Source organism: Peromyscus eremicus, chromosome 15, assembly GCF_949786415.1.
Source record: "Peromyscus eremicus chromosome 15, PerEre_H2_v1, whole genome shotgun sequence".
Lineage (NCBI taxonomy): Eukaryota > Metazoa > Chordata > Mammalia > Rodentia > Cricetidae > Peromyscus > Peromyscus eremicus.
In genome coordinates, this window is record NC_081431.1 from 21,827,946 (window position 1) to 21,848,026 (window position 20,081).

A 20,081-nucleotide genomic window follows, 5' to 3' on the forward strand; every position below is an offset into this window, starting at 1 on the left:
GTTGTTTTTCAGAGAGCACTCACCATCAGGAGAGTGGAAGGCAGAAGCCAGGACCATCTAGGAGGCGCGGCTGCATGCAGCTCTCTACACTGTAACTCATTATTTCTTATTTTAAAAATCACAAGAGTTTCTTAAACTGGAATCCACGTTGTAGTTGTTCATACACGACATAACCTGTAAAAGTCCCATCTTAGGATGGAAAGACAGAGTGGCATTAGGACAGAGCAGATGGGGGAAAATAGATTCCTTATGTTGACTGCTTCAATTCCTCTCAGGTTCTAGTAAAATTATTAGAGGTGTTGACCAAGAGCAGTTTAATCAGCAATCATAGTTGATACATGTCTTGTCATCTACAATAGCAGATGCTTTCCCTTTGAGATATATATATATATATATATATATATATATATATATATATATATATATATAAAATCTCATTGTGTAGCCATAGATGGTCTTCAACTCATGATATTCCTGCTTTATCCTCCAGAGTACTAGAATTACAGGAATATGCCACCCTACCCAGCCTGAAATCCCAAGATCACAACTCAGGATGATCCTGAGTCAGTTAAGAACCATCAATTCAGACAATATATTATTTAGTTAAAGTGAGGAGCTGGGCTGGGTCCTGGATCCTGTGCAATAAAGATATAAAAGACTTATTTTCTGGATCCAGAAAGGTAAACGTCTATCAGGGGAAATGCACATTTAAAGCACGGTTTCAATACTTTGTTAATAGATGGTATATATGAAAGATGAAATGAACTAAGTGATGGGGGAAAAGGGTAGAAGAGAGACAAAAACAGAGGACAGAAATGGAGAGACATACAGAGAATCTCACATTAGAAATACCAAAGAAGTCTACCAAAAGATCTGTGATCTTTTAAAACACTGATAAGAGATTGTTGAGTGCGTGAGTTGACAGCAAAGAATTTTCAAGTGAAGAAACAACACACTTCAGACATTAAAACCCGAACATGACACATGGAGTGAAAAATTATCCACTGTGTTGACTCCACTCCATGAGGTCTAAGCAAAAGAAGACCAGAAGGGTAAGTAGGGTCAGATTGTGCAGGATAAGTGTGCCATGATAAGACGAACAGTCTTCATCCTTTAGATACAGGGAATTGCCTAGAATCTGGATTATAAAGCTGTTCTGTGAACTCATGACACTGACTGAAATACATAGGAAACTGTGTTATAGAGTTAGAAAATCTAAGATCATCATGAGAAATAGAAGGTGACTCAGGTTTGGAGGGAATATTCAGAAACTTATACACTTAAATCAAAGCTGAATCTACCCGTTGGTGGGGTGGGGGGTGACTGGGAGTATTGTTGAGATTTGGGATGAAATGCAGATGAGTACTCAGAAGAAAACGACTTGATGTCATGTTAGTAGGTTGGCAAGACCTCAGACCTTGTAGCTTTCTGGGACATACCATCCACTGGAATGAAGGGTGGGCCTGTAAATAAAGAAGTTTTCAAAGAAAGATACAAAGACCCAAAGGGCACATGTCTCTGCACCCCAGATGACAGCACGCTCCAGCCCTCTTCAGGATTAACAGAAACAATGACAAAAAAAATCAAGCCATACCTAAAGCTATCTGAGAACAAGATAGGTTGCTAAAAATATCCAAGAGAGTTTGTTGACTAGGAAATAAAAACATGTGTAATTAAAAGCCAAGCATTGTAGGCAAAGATTTTGACAGTCACACATTAAAGCTTCATGGAATTTTTACTTCATATCATATACTATGTTAGACATGAAAATGCTGAAATGGACCCTGCACTGTACCCTGAAAATAGCTGTTCCCCATCTTACAAGGGAGGCAGGCCTATGCAGACCTCACAATATGGCAATGTGATAGAGAAATCGACAAAGCATGCTTAATATTTAATGAAAAAGATGTAAGCCTTGGGATATTTTTTCCTGATCTATATAAAGCAAAATCTCATCAAGCTGAGAATAGACCTTCATGCTAGAGTTCAGTGAAATAAATGCCTGTTTCCTGGACAATAAGGCATTCTTGCTCTGTGTGAGGGGCTGTCTCCCAGGGCTGAGGGCTATGCAGCTCCTGATAGGAGTCACTTGGAACATTTATCACCATGGACTCTTAGGGCATTTATCACTCAGGTTTTCTAGAAACCTTGTTTGAACAGAATAGCTTAGCAGTTGGACATTACAGAATCAAATGTTTTTAACACCCCTTCTTGCCCAAGCAAGATCTATCAACTTTTTTTTCTCCCTTTCCAAACAGTTCCAGCCTCTCACATACTATGTATCTGGCTCAAACAACACAAGAGGAACTCTTTTCCTTCCATGGGATTATTTTGATCTCTACTCATGTTTAGATTCACTTTGTGAATGCAAACATCTTTCCATACTGTGGTCCCTTACCCAAGATACCTTCCCAATCATCATCCCACTGGTTTCTCAAAACAATGTAGATGAAAAACAGAGACAATGGTTTCCATTATAGGGAAAACAGGACAGGAAAAGAGTGAAGGCAGAACCTGAGCTTACACCAGTTGCCTGGCATTTTTCTGTTTGCTCAGAGCACATCAACACCCAGTGGTGACTCACAGTAGCAATAGTAATACACTGGAGAATCACTCTAAGAAATATTAAAAGTTTCAAGGTCTCAAATTTTCCAGATAAAAAAACTCATCTGAAGTCATTTTCAAAACAATAAATCATATTTGAGAGGAAACCTGGGGCTCTGGTTTTAATCCATGGGGCTGCAAAAAGATTGTCTCCATTACTGAGCGAGTTGTAAATACTATTTGTGCAGAACCAGCTGAAGTTTTAGGAACATGAACGTATTCACCTTCTCCCGTATGATGGCTACTCATGCTGGGCGTGGTGGCACATGCCTTTAATCCCAGCAGTAGGGAGGCAGAGGCAGGCGGATGTCTGTGAGTTCAAGGCCAGCCTGGTCTACAAAAGGAGTTCCAGGACAGCTAGGGCTACTACACAGAGAAACCCTTTCTCAAAAAACAAAACAGAAAGAATGAAAGGAAGGAAAGAAGGAAGGAAGGAAGGAAGGAAGGAAGGAAGGAAGGAAGGAAGAAAGCAAGCTACTCGTACATAAGTTTTTAAAGCTCTACAAGCAAACTTGGCCCTTACATTGATTTAAGAATTCCACAGACAATGGGTTGTGTTAGGTCCAGTACTGGGTACTGAGAACATAGTGGTAAATTACATTCATTGCCTGTTTTGGGGATAGGGAGAGAGGTAGATTTGTGTTTTGATAATTTTGGCAGACTAGTGAGTGCTGAACCAGAGTTTTAAGCCAGTAACAGGAATGTAGCTAGAGTTTTTCTGTGCCTGGCCCACGGTCAGGACAAATCTCTCTCACCCACCAGTCCTGCAGCTGCTCAGACCCAACCAAGCAAACAAAAAGAGACTTATATTACTTATAAACTGTATGGCCATGGCAGGCTTCTTGCTAATTGTTCTTATATCTTAAATCAACCCATATCTATTAATCTGTAAGTTGCCATGTGGCTCGTGGTTTACTGGTATCTTAACATCTTCTCATGGCGGTGGCTGGCAGCATCTCTCTGCCTCAGCCTTCCACTTTCCAGAATTCTCTTTTTTGCTTGTCCTGCCTATACTTCCTGCCTGGCTACTGCCAATCAGTGTTTTATTTATTAACCAATCATAGCAACACATTTAACATACAGAACATCCCACAGCACAGGAACATAAAAGGAAGATTTTGTTCCATTTCGTGATTTTTAAGTTATGAATAATAAAAAACAAACCCATGTTCTCAGTCAGATACCCCGTCTCCTTCCCACACTCACATATCAATGCTCATAAGCAGCACAGAGATCATAAGACGGAGATTTGTGTCTTCATGGCAGCCTGTTATTCTTCTGTAGAAAACAACCTATTATAATTCCAGTTGTGAGGTTCTATTTCTGCAAGAGCCACATGAACGTGTAGGTAGCGTGAATTCCTCAGTCATTCTCTGCCCAGTCAGCTGAGTCTAGGAAATATGAAGTACCTTTATACTATTCCTGTTGAACTCCATCTCCCTGCTCTGCAGTCCAGGGGCGTACATCTCTGAGACACATGGAAACCTAAGGGAAGACTATACTCTTGCTGTAAGGTATTAATAATAATCCAAAACCCCTGAATTGGGGTGATAGTTAATGAGCATCTTCAAGACCTTGAAAATAGGCAGTCAAGAAAACCAAGAGCTGACATCTAATAAATGAGAAGGCCAGGACTTGAGTCTGACCTACTGACCCAAAATCTCTCCATTCTTGATGTGGTGGTTGAAATGCATCAATCATCATTGATGCATAGGCTCCTAACCAAAGGCTACTGTGGGTTCCCAGTAATCACAAGCAGAGCAGATTTGTCAACATAAAGACAGGCTGAGTAAGGATGGGAAAATAGAGAAAGATCATTCCCCTTTCTTTGGTGATGACACTGCAATTCTTACCCAACTAGAAGGTAAATAATAGTTTCTAGAGATCTCAGTAGAGATTCTCACAGATCCTCATGGTAACTCCATGATAAACTAGTCTCTCAGAAAAGTCTGAGCTTTTTTCCTCCAGTCATTTACCATCTCCAATTCCCCCTGTTTTTCTCTTAAGTTCTAGGACCTGACATCAACATCTCCTCTTTCTGGTCCTGTAAATTATCTTCCTCTAGCCCTGATCCTTAATGTAGCATATAAGCAGCTTCAAAACAGTTACAGTGCATTTTTATTTATTCTTTACTGCAGGCCTACAATGTTGGCAGAGACAACATCATCTGACATGCATCTCAGGAGGCTTGGAGGCAGTTGGTGGACTCTTATAAGAAATCCAAGTCAAATACTGGTAACTGTCAGAGTTCCCATTTAAACACAGTTACTTTCCCCAAATCCACTCTCTTGCACAGCTTTTCTTCGGGATGTCCATTTCATTTATTACATACAAATTAGTTTGATCTCCAGACTATGTCCTTCCTGATAATCTCACACTTGTGCATTTGTTTTCTGCTTTCCTTGGAGATGACAGCAAGACCTACCTGAGCCAGGCCCCACTGCTCCATGATTGACACTCAGAAAGAAAAGAGTCCTCAAGATGGATGTGCGTTGCTGGTGTAACATGCCAAATATAACTCTTCTTTTTCTATCTGCTTCTAAGTTACCTGTAATTATTTTTTATTCTTCTATGGCCCCTTCTATTCTGGAGGCAATATGGTTGTCTTTGACCTTTGGAGGAATTACCCACACGGGTGACTTTTGTGGAAAAATTGGTCAGCCACCTTAGTATGCTCAATGGCTCATGTTTAGGAACCTTTCTAAACAACTTGGAAAAGGATACCTGTCACCATAGCTGCAAACTCTCAGGAGGTTCTCTGTACCACTCGGGGGAGACTACTAAGTTCTTCTCTGCTAACTGTACTCTGGAAAGTTCCTCTTTATGGCATTGATCAGCCTAAAGGTATTTATCCAGTTTAAGACATTAAGAAACATACTCTTTCGTATGCATGCAGGTCTTTCTTAGACCTTTGACAAATTAAAAGTCAAGATTCTCTGCCTTTGTCTCTCTGTTCCCTAATAATCCTAACTTATTCAAAAGAGTTGGAGGAGTTGAGTGGGTGAAGCTTAACTCTAAGGCCCAGAGGTAGAAAGTGGGGAAGGAAAAGCCTTGAAGGTGAAAGTGAAATGTACAATGTGGTGGGGGAGGGAAAGAAAGGGTATCGATTTTCTTCTGATTTATTTCTCTATCTTTCCTCTTGTTTTATAATTTTCTAATTTATGTGTCTATATCACAGAACTGAGCTGCAAGACTGTCTCAAACTGAGTAATTATTGCTAAATTACTTACTTCTCATCAAACAAAAATAAATGAATGCCACAGCCAGCATTCATTCTCTTCGAATCCTTTTAATGGTTTGATCATCTAAATAGGGGACCTTAAGCTTATCAAGTTGTCATTCCATCCTTATAACAAGAAAAAGAAGGCAGACTGTCAGTAAACAAATTTTCTTGGTCTCATTATAGAAGTGAAGTTGCAGGCCAAATTCTGACCTGAACATTTGGTGAGACAGTTTTATCCAGAGAGATATAGTTGATCTTACCTAGAGCCACAGACACTGGAGCCATAAGTGGGAATAGCAAACTGTAATGTTGATGAATTGCTGCAGGCAGAGCACAGACCAACTTGAAAGTGAGAAAACCCTGAGGGTTATGATGTAGCAGGAGCTGACACACTTTCTTGAGGTTTGCATACAGAAACCCCACAAGATTCTCATGATAAAGATTCAGGAACCATCTTTATTCTGGCAGGAGGAAGGATTAATCATTTTGAAATATAGCCAGCTTGTTCCTCATCGCAAAGGCCTGCATTTTATTTCACAGAAAGCAGTATTGCCAGAGCCTTATCTCAGCTCAGAGAGAGAGAGAGACTTCTCTACCCATCACCAGAATCCTCCCCATCTCCACAAAGTAGGAAGGAGAGTCAGCAAGGGTCAGGACTTCAAATAAACTCATGAGGGATTTTGTCGGCATAAGAGAAAGTAGATGACTGGAAGAAAATAATTCTACTTCTGGAGAAACACATATGACGGTCTCAGACCCAAGACATGGGCCAACTAAAAGACCAAAATCTAACAGGAAGGTAATAGAACATCTCTCATACAATTCGTGTGTGTGTGTGTGTGTGTGTGTGTGTGTGTGTGTGTGTGTGTGTGTATGTTATGTATTCATGTGTATGCATTTGTGCCTGTGGATGTGCATGCAATCTTGTGCACAAGCATTTGGAGGCCAGGTGTTGATGTCAGGTGTCTTTATCAGTTACTCCCCATTTTATTGTTTTGAGACAGGGGATCTCTCACCAAACCTGGACTTGAACAATTTAAGTAGATTAGCTGGCCAGTGAGCACCAGATATTCAACTGTCTCTACCATGTCAATACTGGAATAACAGATGTCCACTGCTATATCTGATGTTTTATGTGGTTTCTGGGGGATTCAAACTCATCTTCATATTCAAACAATAAGCACTTTACTAAATGTGCCATCTTCTCACTATCACTATCAATTCACATTTTAAAACCTTATTAGTATACAGCCATTGTACAAAGTGGTAGATTTCATAAAGATATTTTCCAAGCCTATCTTATACTTTGATCATAATCATTCATTTTTACCTCTCCTTTCGTCCTTTCCTAGTGTCCTTCCTTTCCCCAGAGAGCCCCTCTTCTTCATTGCATCTATAATGGAAACAGCATGACACTTTGCGTTCTGTGTATGGCTTATTTCACTTAACATGACGATTTTTAGTTCCATCCATTTTCCTGAAAATGGCGTGATTTCAAAGCATCACACACACAGACATGTAGAGAAATGGAGTCAAATAGGAGACCCAGAAGATAAACTCACACTGTTATAGCCACCTGAGTTTTGACAAATGTGCCAAAAACATACTTTAGAGAACAGACAACCTTCTCAACAAATGATACTAAGAAAACAGATATCCACATGCAGAAGAATGAAAGTAGACTCTCATATCCTACATTCTACATATCTATACATATATATAATATACATATATTATACATATATAATTCAAGGTAGATCAAAGATCTTTTTTGTTTTTTCCAACATAATATTTTTTATTGATTATTTAGGAGTTTCACGTACTGCACCCTCATCACATTCACCTCCAAGTCTTCCCAGGTCCACCCCCATCCTCCCTTGTGACCTCTCCAAAGAAAAGAAGAAGGAAAAAATACCAAGTCAAATTTGTATTGCCCATATACTCACTGGAGCATGGTCAAACTCCTAGTGGCCAGCCTCTTAAAGAACATTAAGTCCTTCCCCACCACCACCCCTGCTATAAGGCATCAACTGTGAAGAGCTACACTTCAGGATCCCTATCACAAGGATGACCTTCAATGGCTTCCTGTCTAGACTGGGCTTTTTTTTTTGGGTGGGGGGAGGTTGTCATAGAAGCCTTCTATGTCTCTCATTCTCAGTTGTGAGTCTGCAGTCATCAATACCACTGCAAAGGAAACTTCTTTGTCCTTTACAGTCAGCAGCGGCATGGATCATGATCATGGACTTCCACATAGTTTCTGGTGACAGTACAGACCACAGACATCAGTGCAGCCCTTGCCCTCAGCATGGACCGCAGATACCATCATGGCTCTCCGTGACAGCACAGGCACAGATCATAGATATCCACATGGGGCCAGGATGCAGCAGGACCACGGACACCACCATGGTGTCAGATGAAAGCACAAGCCACACACATCAGCATGGCCTCCGGCAGCATCACAGACCGTAGGCATCCACATGGCCTTTGGTGCAAACACAGGCCACAGACACCTTAATGTAAGACCTGAAACTTTGAAAGCGCTAGAAGAAAACAGAGAAACCATTCTAAAGATGTAAGCATAGGCGAGGACTTAAAAGGATTTCCATTAGCTCAGAAAATAATAGCAAGAATTGACAAATGAAATTAATAAGCTCCATAGAGTGAAAAGACAGCCTACAGAATGGAGGGGAACTTTTTGCCAAGTATACAGCCAACAGGGGATTAATAAGTGGATGTATAAAGATTTCCCTCTATTCTTTACATGTCAGTAGGTTCATGAATCATCACTGCAGATCTCAGCAGAGAGGACCACAGGATACAGACACTCTGAGGAAGAGTGCTTAGGGAACCCAAAGCTAAGAGGGGAGGAATGACAGGAATACCAGGGCAACATGCAGCCTCTGTCAGAGCCTAGCCAGGATAACCTAAATCTTCACATCAAAGGCCTATTTCCACCATTCCAAGTCATCTAAAACAAAATGTATGACTGTTGACCAAAAATCACAAGGCATGGTGAAAATAAAGAAGATTAAAAAAAAATCATCAGCCTGGATCCAGTTATCTCAGATATCAGAATTACCAGCCTGGACATTTTAGTCACCATGGAAATTAAAGCTGTGTTTCAAAGGATCTAAAAAAATACATTGATGACATAATAAAAATTGAAGGATATCTTGATCCTTCATGTTTCCACCCCATCCCTTCTCTTCTACCCCCCCCCCCCAGTTTACCCAGGAGATCTTAACCATTTCCCTTTCCTGGGGCAATCCCTCTTAGGGTCCTGCTCTTTACCTAACTTCTCCGGGGTTGTGGATTGTAGTCTGGTTATCCTTTGCTTTGCATCTAATATTCACTTATGAGTGAATATATACCAGTGTTTGTCTTTCTGAGTCTGGGTTACCTCACTCAGGATGATTATTTCTAGTTCCATCTATTTGCCTACAAATTTCATGATGTCATTGTTTTTTGTTTGTTTGTTTGTTTGTTTTACCAGTGAGTAATACTCCATTGTATAAATGTACCACATTTTCTTTATCCATTCTTCTGTTGAAGGGCATCTAGGTTGTTTCCACGTTCTGGCTATTACAAATAATGCTGCTATGAACATAGTTAAATAAGTGTCCTTGTGGTATTGTTGAGCATTTTTTGGGTATATGCCCAAGAGTGGTATTGCTGGATTTCAAGTTGGGGGAGGAACAGGGAGGGAGAGGAATGAAAGAGATACCTTGATAGAGGGAGCCATTATGGGAAATTCCCAGAAACCCACAAAAATGACCCCAGCTAAGACTCCTAGCAATGGTGAGAGAGTGCCTGAACTAGCCTTTCCCTGTAGTCAGATGGGTGACTACCCTAATTGTCATCATAGGACCTACATCCAGTGACTGATGGAAGCAGATACAGAGACCCACAGCCAAGCATTTGGCTAAGCTCCTGGAGTACAGTTAAAGAGAGGGAGAAGGAATTATAAAAGCAAGGGGGGGGGGAGGTCAAGATCATGATGGGAAAAACCATAGAAACCATTGACCCAAGCTAGTGGGAGCTCACAGACTCTGGACTGACAGCTGGAGAGCCTGCAGGCGACTGAACTAGGCCCTCTGAATGTGGGTGACAGTTGTGTGGCTTGATCTCTTTGTGGAGGGCCCCTGACAGTGGGACCAGGACTTATCCCGGATACATAGACTGGCTTTTTAGAGCCCATTCCCTATGGTGAGATTCCTTGCTCAGTCTTGATGAAATGGGGAAGGGCTTGGTCCTGCCCCAGCTTGGTATTCCACCCTGTGTTGACTACCCAAGGGAGGCCTTACCTGCTATGAGGAGGGGCCAGGGCAGAAGAAAAAAAGGGAGGGGGACTATGGTTGGTTTGTAAAATAAAAAAAATCTTAAAAAAATAAGGTAAAACAACAAAACTGATGAGTAATCTGAGAGACAGAATGCCTAAGAAAGGAAAAATGAAGAAATTCTAGAAATGAAAGATAACAAAATGAAAAATTACTTCCACAGCCTCATTGTCAGACCCAACATAGACAAGAAAGGAGTCAACGAGCTGTAAGGTTTCTCAATAGGAACTTCCCAACCTGAAATATAAAAAGAAAAACTGTACCTAAGAATTAAGGGGCAGAAGTAGAAGGCATAGACAGAACAAAAGGAATAGACAAGCAAGAAAATGGAAATAATGGACATCAAGCTCCAATCTTGGACTCTCAGAGAACACCAAGCAGTGTGTCACCATCACAAAAGCAAAAACAAACAGTTGGTAATCCTCCTGTATACACTATGACCCGAGTGCCCAGAACAAACAACCAAGAGGAAATCTTCAATGAAGCCGTTGGGAGCAAATTGCCTTCCTGATGGAGAACAAAGGAAGCATTAACACTGATTTCTGGTCAGATACCACATATGTGGGAAGAGAAGAGAGAGAATAAAACACGTGGAGATATTTGAAGTTCTTAAAGAAAAATCTACCCACATAGAATTCTGTAAAGAGCAAAGTTATTCTTCAAACGTGAAAAGGAAATACTTTCTCAGACAAAAACAAGGCCAAACAAATAAACGAAGTCCCTAAAGGAATTCATTGCCGATAGACCTGTCATTCGAGAAATGTTAACGTAGCTTATTATTCATGAAGAGGGAAATAACATAGGTCAGAAGTCTGCATAAACAAAAAGAAAAATATAAAATAGGGAAGGAAGAAATGTACATAAATAAAATCTCTTTCTTTTCTTTTCTTATTTATAATCAACCCCAAATACAACTGTTTCTTCGAAATGATGATAGTATCAATGTGCTAGGTGAGTGAAATGAATTATAGCAATATCAAAAGGAACATAAAGAAAGAACCATTCTAAGATCTAAACATGTGAAGCAGTGTGGTGTGTCTTGAAAACAGAATGAAATTAGTTTAAAATACATATTGTAAATTCTAGGTAAGGAGATTTTTAAAGAAAATTGTTATGTTAAGGAAATTGAAATATTTTCGGTACATAAGATATTCACAACCCAAACACAAAGATGAGTTAAAAGTAAATATAATGAACAGAAAACAATTATAAGAATTATACCTTACCCAAACATATCACCAATTAAAAGACATATTGGCAGTATGGTTTTAAAAAAAAAATAGGACTGATCATGGCCTTAGTGGCAAACTTCTTTAATCCTAGCATTCAGGAGGCTGAGGCTGGGCGAGCTCTGTAAGGCTGAGGCCAGCCTGGTCTACATAGCAAACTTCAGGCTTGCCAGGGCTACATAGTGAAACCTTGTTTAAAAAGAAAAGTAGGACTCACAGGTCCTTTATAGATTCTGTCTGAAAAGAAATCTACTCAGACAGTTTAGACATAATGAAATGGAAAAAGATGCACCATGATAAAAGAAGTTGCTCCAACCATATAAATTTCAGATAAGCTACATTCATAACCAGAAAGATAAAGAAGATAAAGTAGACTATTATATAACGATGAGGTGTGAAGATACAATTCCATGTTGAGAAAAACATGTTATTTCTGTAAGAAAATGTAAATGTTCACGTATTTAACAAAAAAAAAAGCATCAAAACAGACTAGGCAAAAACTGAACTGGAAAGACAGAGACACATCGATCAGAGTGGAGCCCTGCAATACCCTCTGTCAGTAATTCAGAGATTTAATAGACAAAATGTCAGTAGGAATGGAGAGGAAGTGAACAGAGCTGTCAATCACTTTACCTAATTGACATTTACAGACTAATCCACCTAACAATAGTGAAAAAAACATCCTTCTCAAGTCCAACTGAAATTCATCAAGATGAGCATTCTGAACCACAAGCTGCACATTAGAAAAATGTAAGACTAGAAACTACATGTGTTCTCAGATCACAATGAAATTAAATCAGAAAACAGTAGAGGAGGATGACTGAAAACTTCTGAAGCATTTTGGAAGTTCTCAATAATCCATGGGTCAAAGATGTCTGGGGGGAAAAAAAGTTGTTTTGAGACAAGGTCTCACTATTTATCCCAAGTTGTCTTCAAATTCTCAATCTTTCTGCCCAGAGCACTCACTTTCTGGAGTTACAGTAGTACACCACCACACCCAACTGAGGACATTTTTTAAAATTTATTCTGAACTGAATGACAATGAAACCACAACTTATCAAAAGTAGGGGGATGCAGAGAAAGTGGTACTTGAAATGAAACTGAGTGCCTTAAATTCATAATATGGAAAGAAGAAATATCTGTCATCAATAACCTAATCCTTGTCTTTGGAAATACGAGCAAATTAAGCTTTAATTAAACAGAAGAAAAAGAAATATTAGAGTATAAATCAACAAAATTAAATAAGAAAAACAGTAATGAAAATCAACAAAGCCTAAGGCAATTCTTTGAGACTATCAATAGAATTGATATACATCTGGGCAGCCTGACCAAGAAGAAGAAACTAAAGAAGAAGAAAAATTAGCCGGTCCATAAAGGATAGAAGGGTCAAACTGCTAACTTCTTTGTGGCCTTGATAGACTATGATGGGCTATGAAGAACCCCATGCCTAGAAATCTGGTAACATAGATGAAACAGATCAGCTCCTTGGAATAATTAAAATGCCACAACTAATTCTAGAAGAAATGCATAATTCACATAGTCTTTTGCATATTAATAGTGAATGAATGATATTTAGTCTTTAAGAAATTATAGTACTAGAAGGGTTAGATGACTCAGTGGTTAAGAGCACTTTTAGTCCTTGCAAAGAACCTGGTTTTTTTCCTCCTAGCACTTACACAGTAGCTCACAATCACCTGTTACTCAAGTTCCAAAGGATGCAACATCCTCTTCTGACCTCCATGAGCACTAGGCAGGCACATGGCATTCACACATATATGCAGGCAAAAACATTCATGTACTTAAAATAAATCCAAAGGAAGAAAAAAGAAATCATGGTACCAGTCCCAGATACTTCCACAGATAAATTCTACTAAACTACTAAGGAAAAAAAAACACTTTTTTATACTCTCTTATGGAAGGTAAAAGTAGTGAAAATTCTTTCTAAGGAATTCTGAGGTCAACGGTGCAATATTAACCAAGCCAAAACAGACATTTTTAAATGAAAGACCAAAGCCTGTTAGAGATATTAATCAAAACATTCAATAAAATTTAAGTATATCACAGAGAGAGAGAGAGAGAGAGAGAAAGAGAGAGAGAGAGAGAGAGAGAGAGAGAGAGAGAGAGAGAGAGAGAGAGAGAGAGAGAGGAGATTTTTACATATGCATTAAAAATATTCTGGGTATTCAAGGTCAGTTCATGGTTTGAAAATTAGCCAATAAAATCCATCAAATTATTACCTAAAGAGGAAACTTCAGCCAGGCCTAGCAGCTCCTTTCTCTAATCATAGCACTCAGGAAGCAGAGAGAGGGGAATCTGGAGACCCAGGTCAACCTGGTCTACACAGTTACAACCCACTTCAAAAAAAGAAAGAAAGAAAGAAAGAAAGAAAGAAAGAAAGAAAGAAAGAAAGAAAGAAAGAAAGAAAGAAAGAAAGAAAGAAGGAAAAGAAAAAGGAAAAGAAAGAAAAAAGAAAAGGCTGCTATAGAAAAGTAAAACCTGAGGGTGGAAGCATGGTTCTGAATTGTCAGCACTTGGAAAGAGGAGGCAAGAGGATCAGAAGTTCAATATCAGCCTCTGCTGTACTAGTTGAAGGGTAGTCTAGGCTGTATGAGACCCTCCCACAGTAAACAGAGAGATGAAGTAAAGAAAACTCATGATCATATCAACTGATGCAGGAGAATCCTTTAACTAAACCAACATCATTATTCAAATTTTCACTAAGTTAGACTAGAAAGATCTTTCTTAATGCTATTTTTAAAAAATATAAAGCCCTCATTAAAAAAAATGAGGGTTTTTTTTTTTTTTTGGAGCCCACTACCTATGATGGGACACCTCATATAGCCTTGAGGCAGGGGGAAGGGCTTGGACTTGTCTGTACTGGACATGCCGCCCCATGGGAGGCCTTGCCTTCTTGTAGGTGAGAGTAGGGAGGTGGGTTGGGGGGGAGGCTGGGGGGGGCAGGAGGAAGGAAGAGGAGGATCTTTGATTGGTGTGTAAAATGAGTGAAAAAAATTATTAAAAAAATAAAATTATCCCTCAGTAGTAATACACACACACACACACACACACACACACACACACACACACACAAAGCCTTTGCCTGGCATCGTATTTAATGTTGAGAAATAGGTTGTGTCCCTTCTACGATCATGGGAGCAGCATGCTTCTGAAAGGCCTGAATGGTGCAGTGAGACAAGGGGAAAAGCAGGGATACGGGCAGGCTGTAGCTTTGTTCCTGATTGACAGAACTGTTTATTTAGCACACCCGCAAGGAATTTCTAAAGCCAGCGAGCAAGTATGGTAACAGCACAGAATATAAGACCAAGACACAAAGCCAGAAGCTTCTGACACACTAACAATAAGAAGGTAGAAATTGAATTAAAAATTGTAATATATATATATGTATATATATACATACATATATATATATATAATAAAATAGAACTTCAAAATGTTTAGGATGAATTCTTTTATAGAAAACACTGGTACATAAGTTGCATTAATGTTGATATTTATACCAGTCTAGGCTACCTAGTGAGAATGTGTCTTGAAACAGCAAATAAATAAATTTATACTGCTATAAAAAAATCAGAGTATATAAAACTGAGAAGAAATCCAAGTTGATTTAACAGGATGACGGGTGTTCTCTGTCTTTTGGTTTAAAGACTCATTATTAAGAAGTCAAAGCAAATTGCACAGTAATTAGGTGTTTGGTTATTCAATACTGACTAGTTGGCAAGAAAAATATTTTTTATGAGGAGACTCGTGACTTTTATTTAGTCTAAATTCTAAATGTCTGTAAATGAAAGGATACTTCTTAAAACCTTGGTAAGCTACAAATGGGGCTAAGCGTGCCGAAACACCTACAAATGGTAAATTATTGACAACAAGATTGCATAAAAAATTTATAAAAATTAGGTTTAAAAAAAAAGAATGTATCATAAAAGAAAATTTGTCACAGTGGAAATATGAATGGCCAAGAGACAGTTTAGAAATAAACTCTCAGGAAAATAGCTAATTAAAAATGTAATGAAGTCTATTCATACCCACAAAAGCAATAAAAATTTAAAAATCTAACAATATTGAGCTAAATATAGTGATTAAAAGAACCTCTTCCATCGATCAACCAGGAGCATTGGCAGAGAACATGAGATCAGTAAATTCACTGCCTTTTAATTTTTAAAATGGTTTTGTAAATTGGTGATGATTCATAGAATTAATAAATTTTTTAACAAAATATGCATGACATTTTTCATAAATTCTGCTTCACAATACTAAGCATGAATATTTTCTGTATGTATCAAACAGCAGAGCAAAGAAATAAGTAAAAACATCAGCTTTTTACTTTAAAAGCAGTAGATCTGAGTTTTTGAGTGAACATAGCCAAAGTAGCCTACATTATAATAGAAACTATCTTTTTAACACATTTAAGCTGTCTACTAACTTGACAAATGTAAGAGACTAAAAAATATGCCACATGTTTTTATATTTTATATTTTTAATTGGTAATATTTCTGTCTAAAGTGAAATGTCCCTTTTGGATTTCCCTAAATTATTGTTTCATATCAACCAATTCAGGTAAAATAAAACAAAGAAATTCTTTCTTTTTCTCAACATTTGAAAAAAAATCAGTCTATGGTGTTAGGATAGTTTTTAACCTTATGACTAATTACTAGCTTCATTGGACGTTGCACTTTTTATAAATTGCACTTTATTAACCTCATTTTTTTCTAAGAAAACTTTACATGTGAATTTGCAGTTGGAAAATAGTACAGCTCACACCTTTCTTAACGATAATCACAGCTTCATATGCCCTTGTAAGAAATAGTGCAGAGAATACAGAGGACTCCTGTGGAAGCTTTACTTTGCCCACACACACATAGGATCATCTAGAAAACCATTGTGTGGTATCTCAACCAGAATATTAACATTTATTTTGAGGGGAAAAAAACATACCTATCACCTCAAGGATCCTTTGTTTTTAACGTTTTAAGGCACACCCACTTTCCACACATTCATACCCTTTTAACCCATGACAAATATTAGTCTCTTCCCACTTTCTATAATTATATCATTTCTAGAAAGTTTCACAAACAAGTATAAAATATAAAGCCTTTAGTGATTTCTAGTATAATTCTGTAAAGATTAATGCAGATTCCCATATGAATCAATAGTGTGTTCCTTTTAATTTGCTAAGTAGTATTTTATGTTATAGATATGCAACAGTTTGTTTAACCTTTCACTCATTGAAGAATGTGTAAAGTGATACTAGTTTTGAGCCACAATGGACAAAGATATTGCATATATTCATATACAGATTTTAAAATGAAATGTTTTCAATTCTCCGCTATAAATGCAACAAAAGTGTAAGTGCTAGGTCATACAGGAGTTGTACTTTTAGTTTTTAATGAACCATGAAAAGATTTTTTTCTCAAGGTGGCTTTGCAATTTTGCATTGTCTTCGCCAATGTATATTAGCCCAATCCCGCATCTGCATTGGGTGTTGCTTTGGTTCCTAGCATGATGGGTACATAATGGTATCACTATTTTATTCTTTTTTCCAGTATGTGCTAAGTTCAACATCCTTTCTTGTATTTATCTACCAAATGAATATACTCTTTATTGAAGTATTTAATTAGGTCACGAAGCCTGATGCCAATTTGAATTTTTCATTTTCAAATTTTAGAACCCCCACACATACATCATTTTTTGATACATCTTCTAAAGCAGCCACCACGGACCTTGAATTCTTGATCCTCCTGCTTCTGTGTCTTACTGTCTGTGATTACAGGTGTGCTCCATGAAGCCAGTCTTTCGAGAATCCTTTATGCAGTTTAGATGCTAGTCCTCAGGTCTGTGGGATGTATTTTCTCAGTCTAAAAACTGTCTTTTCATCTGTTTAATAGGGTTTTCCATAAAGTAAAGTGTTAAATCAAATTTATCATCTTCCCTGTATGAATCATATTTTTACTGTCCATTCAAAGAATTCCTTCTAGAATAAGAGCCTAAAATTTTTCTCTAAAAGTTTGTAGCTGTGTGTCTTGTATTTGCATCAGTGTCTCATTATGACTCATTTTTGTTTAAGAAATGAGACTTACATCGAACTCCCTTCTGCTGCCAGCAAATCTCTAGTATCCCGGGACTATTTGTTAAAATGGATTATCTTTTTTTTTTTTTTTTTTTTTTTGCACTGAGTAGCTTCTTAGAGTTGCCAAAAAGAAATGGGACACATTTATATATACTTTTCAGTTCTCCATTATGTTTCTTCTGACTATATCTTTTCCAGGATCCTTTCTTCCAATCATTTATTTTTGTCTCTGTCTCCCCCTGTCTATGTTGTGTCCATACAGTGAAGATTTTACAGGCCTAGCCTGCCCATATGGAACGGCTATCTACCTTCCTCTTTTCTTTTGACCCTCTTGTTCCTTCAGGCGTGGAAAGCATGCTCACAGCTGCTCATGAACTTCAGGTTGTATCTGCTCTAAACCCTCTGTGGGCCGATTCTCCTCTGTGTGCCTTCTTGTATTTGGCATCCATCCAGGCTTTCGTCACCCACTTTGAAAGCATCCTGGTTCTGAATCAAGCCCATAAAGTTTCACTGAAGCAGGGATGTTTTGTGTTATGCTGTGAGATTTGGAGTCAGGTTTAAGTGTTCTGGTTTAAGCAGCTTTTCTTTCTGATGTCTTAAGGCACAGGAGATGCCTCCTTGGTTCAGTTAGGCAGAGATCCAGGTATCCTATTTAGTTTCCATAGAGGTGTCTTTGTTACTGCTAAGTGAGGGTGGGAGATGCACTCCTCCTGAACTGCTTGGAGGGTGGGAAACATGCCTTGTTACTAATTACAGAAGGCTTCTAAGGACACTAAAAGAGTGTGGCCTGTTGTAGCTACCCTATTCATAGTCTTCTCAGAAATATCAAAAGTGAAATCACAGAGCATGCTACTCTTGGAAATTCATTTCTTACACTCAGTTTAAGAATAGAGACATGCATACAATCTGCTGAATACATCAATCATTTGTTCATTTTAAATATCCAATGGCACTCGTTCTGTGAATGAAACTCTTTTGTTTGTATTTTAATCCACTGAAAGACATATGTATTGTCTTTATTTGGGGGGCAGTTATGAATGGAGCTGCTATAAGCAATCTACTGGGGTTTCTGTAGACGTCAGTTTCAATCCATTTGGTTAAATAGCAAGGAATGAGGTAGCTAAGTCAAATGTAGAGCATAGATTAAATTTCATAGGAAACTATCAACTGTTTCTAGATTGGATACAGTATTTTTCTATGAGAATTCTAGTTTCTCTACACTATTTCTTGTGGCTATTTATTCTTAAGTTTTTTGAGATGAGACCTTATATAGATTATATAGCCTTGGTTCTCCTGGAACTAGTTCTGTAGACTAGGTTGGCCTCGAACTCACAGAGTGGAATTAAAGGCATGTACTACCACTACCCAGCTGACCTCATTTTTTTAAATTTAGCCTTTCTGATATATACATAATTTTCTACAGAAGTTTAGCTTAATCTTTCTCTAAGGGATAATAACATTGAAAGGCTTTTCATGTTTTCTTTTGTTTGCTGTTCTTGTGTTTCTGAGGTAGAGCGTCTATTCAAATATTTTATCATCTTTAACTGGGTTGTCTTTCCTCTTTTGAATTTTGAGAACCCTTTACTCATTTTGTATACAAGTCTATTGTCAAATATGTAATTTTAAAATATTTTGATTCTACTTGTGATAGTTTTTTCTTCTCTTTATAATTTTCTTCACAAAACAAAAATTTTAATTTTGATGGAGTGTCAATTTTCCCTTTCTGGTTGTGCTTTTGTTGTTATTTCTGAAAACTTCTAAATTCCAGTTTGGGAAGATTTTATAGTAAACAATACATAGATTAAAATTTAATATTAATTTCGGATACAGTTTATTGTCAACATACAGATATCTACTTGTGGAAGAATCCTCGTTGAAACTTTATCTTCTTCTCAACAAAATTGTCTATGCAGCTTCATCAAAATCAGCTATGCGTATTTGTGTACAATGGACTTATCCTATTGAGGAATGTGGTATCTCTTCTAAGGTTCCCTTCCCTTTGTACCTTTGTATTGACTGGTGCTGGTCCCCTTCCATTTATCTTTCTCTTATTCACTTATTTCTAGGAGTTTTAGCAACAAGTCATTTCCTTCCTGGGTTCTGTTGTCTTTGCAGTTTTCTCAAAAGAAGGATGCATCATCCCTGAGGCTAGTGACGCTCCGCTACACAGGAGCAGAGATGTATGTGCTTTTTCTGACAGGGCCCTCGGGATGCCCAGTTATTGTACAGCCATCTTCGAGACAGTGCAACTGGAAAGAGAAGACAAGCAGCTATGTTTCTCCAACTCTCCTCTTTAGCCTTTCTCCCCTATACAAATCCTTCCCTGAAGTGCTCTCACAAATGGGGTCCTTTGACTCTAACAAATGTGTGGATATGGAAGCAAAGCAGCCACACTCTGAGACTTCATACTGTACTTAGGGTACACTTCCATTTTTAAAAAATATCAGCAGCCATGAGAGACTGCAATTCTGGGAAACTGATTGGAAAATTCCAAAATCATCCATTTGTTTTACATTACAGTCTATTTTGGGTGACTTGATGAAATCTTGTACCATTCTCACTTATCCCACCTAGGACTTGAATCACCTCTCTGTCCAGTG

General features: G+C 38.1%; 1 long non-coding RNA gene across 1 annotated transcript in view; it reads left to right on the forward strand.

The window, feature by feature from the left end:
• Positions 1–4,851, forward strand: part of LOC131925391 (uncharacterized) — a 35,553-nt gene extending 30,702 nt beyond the window's left edge. The window contains exon 3 of the long non-coding RNA XR_009383234.1: positions 4,743–4,851. This is a non-coding gene — a long non-coding RNA (uncharacterized LOC131925391). The remainder of the gene's footprint in view (positions 1–4,742) is intronic.
• The last annotated feature ends 15,230 nt before the right edge of the window (positions 4,852–20,081 follow it).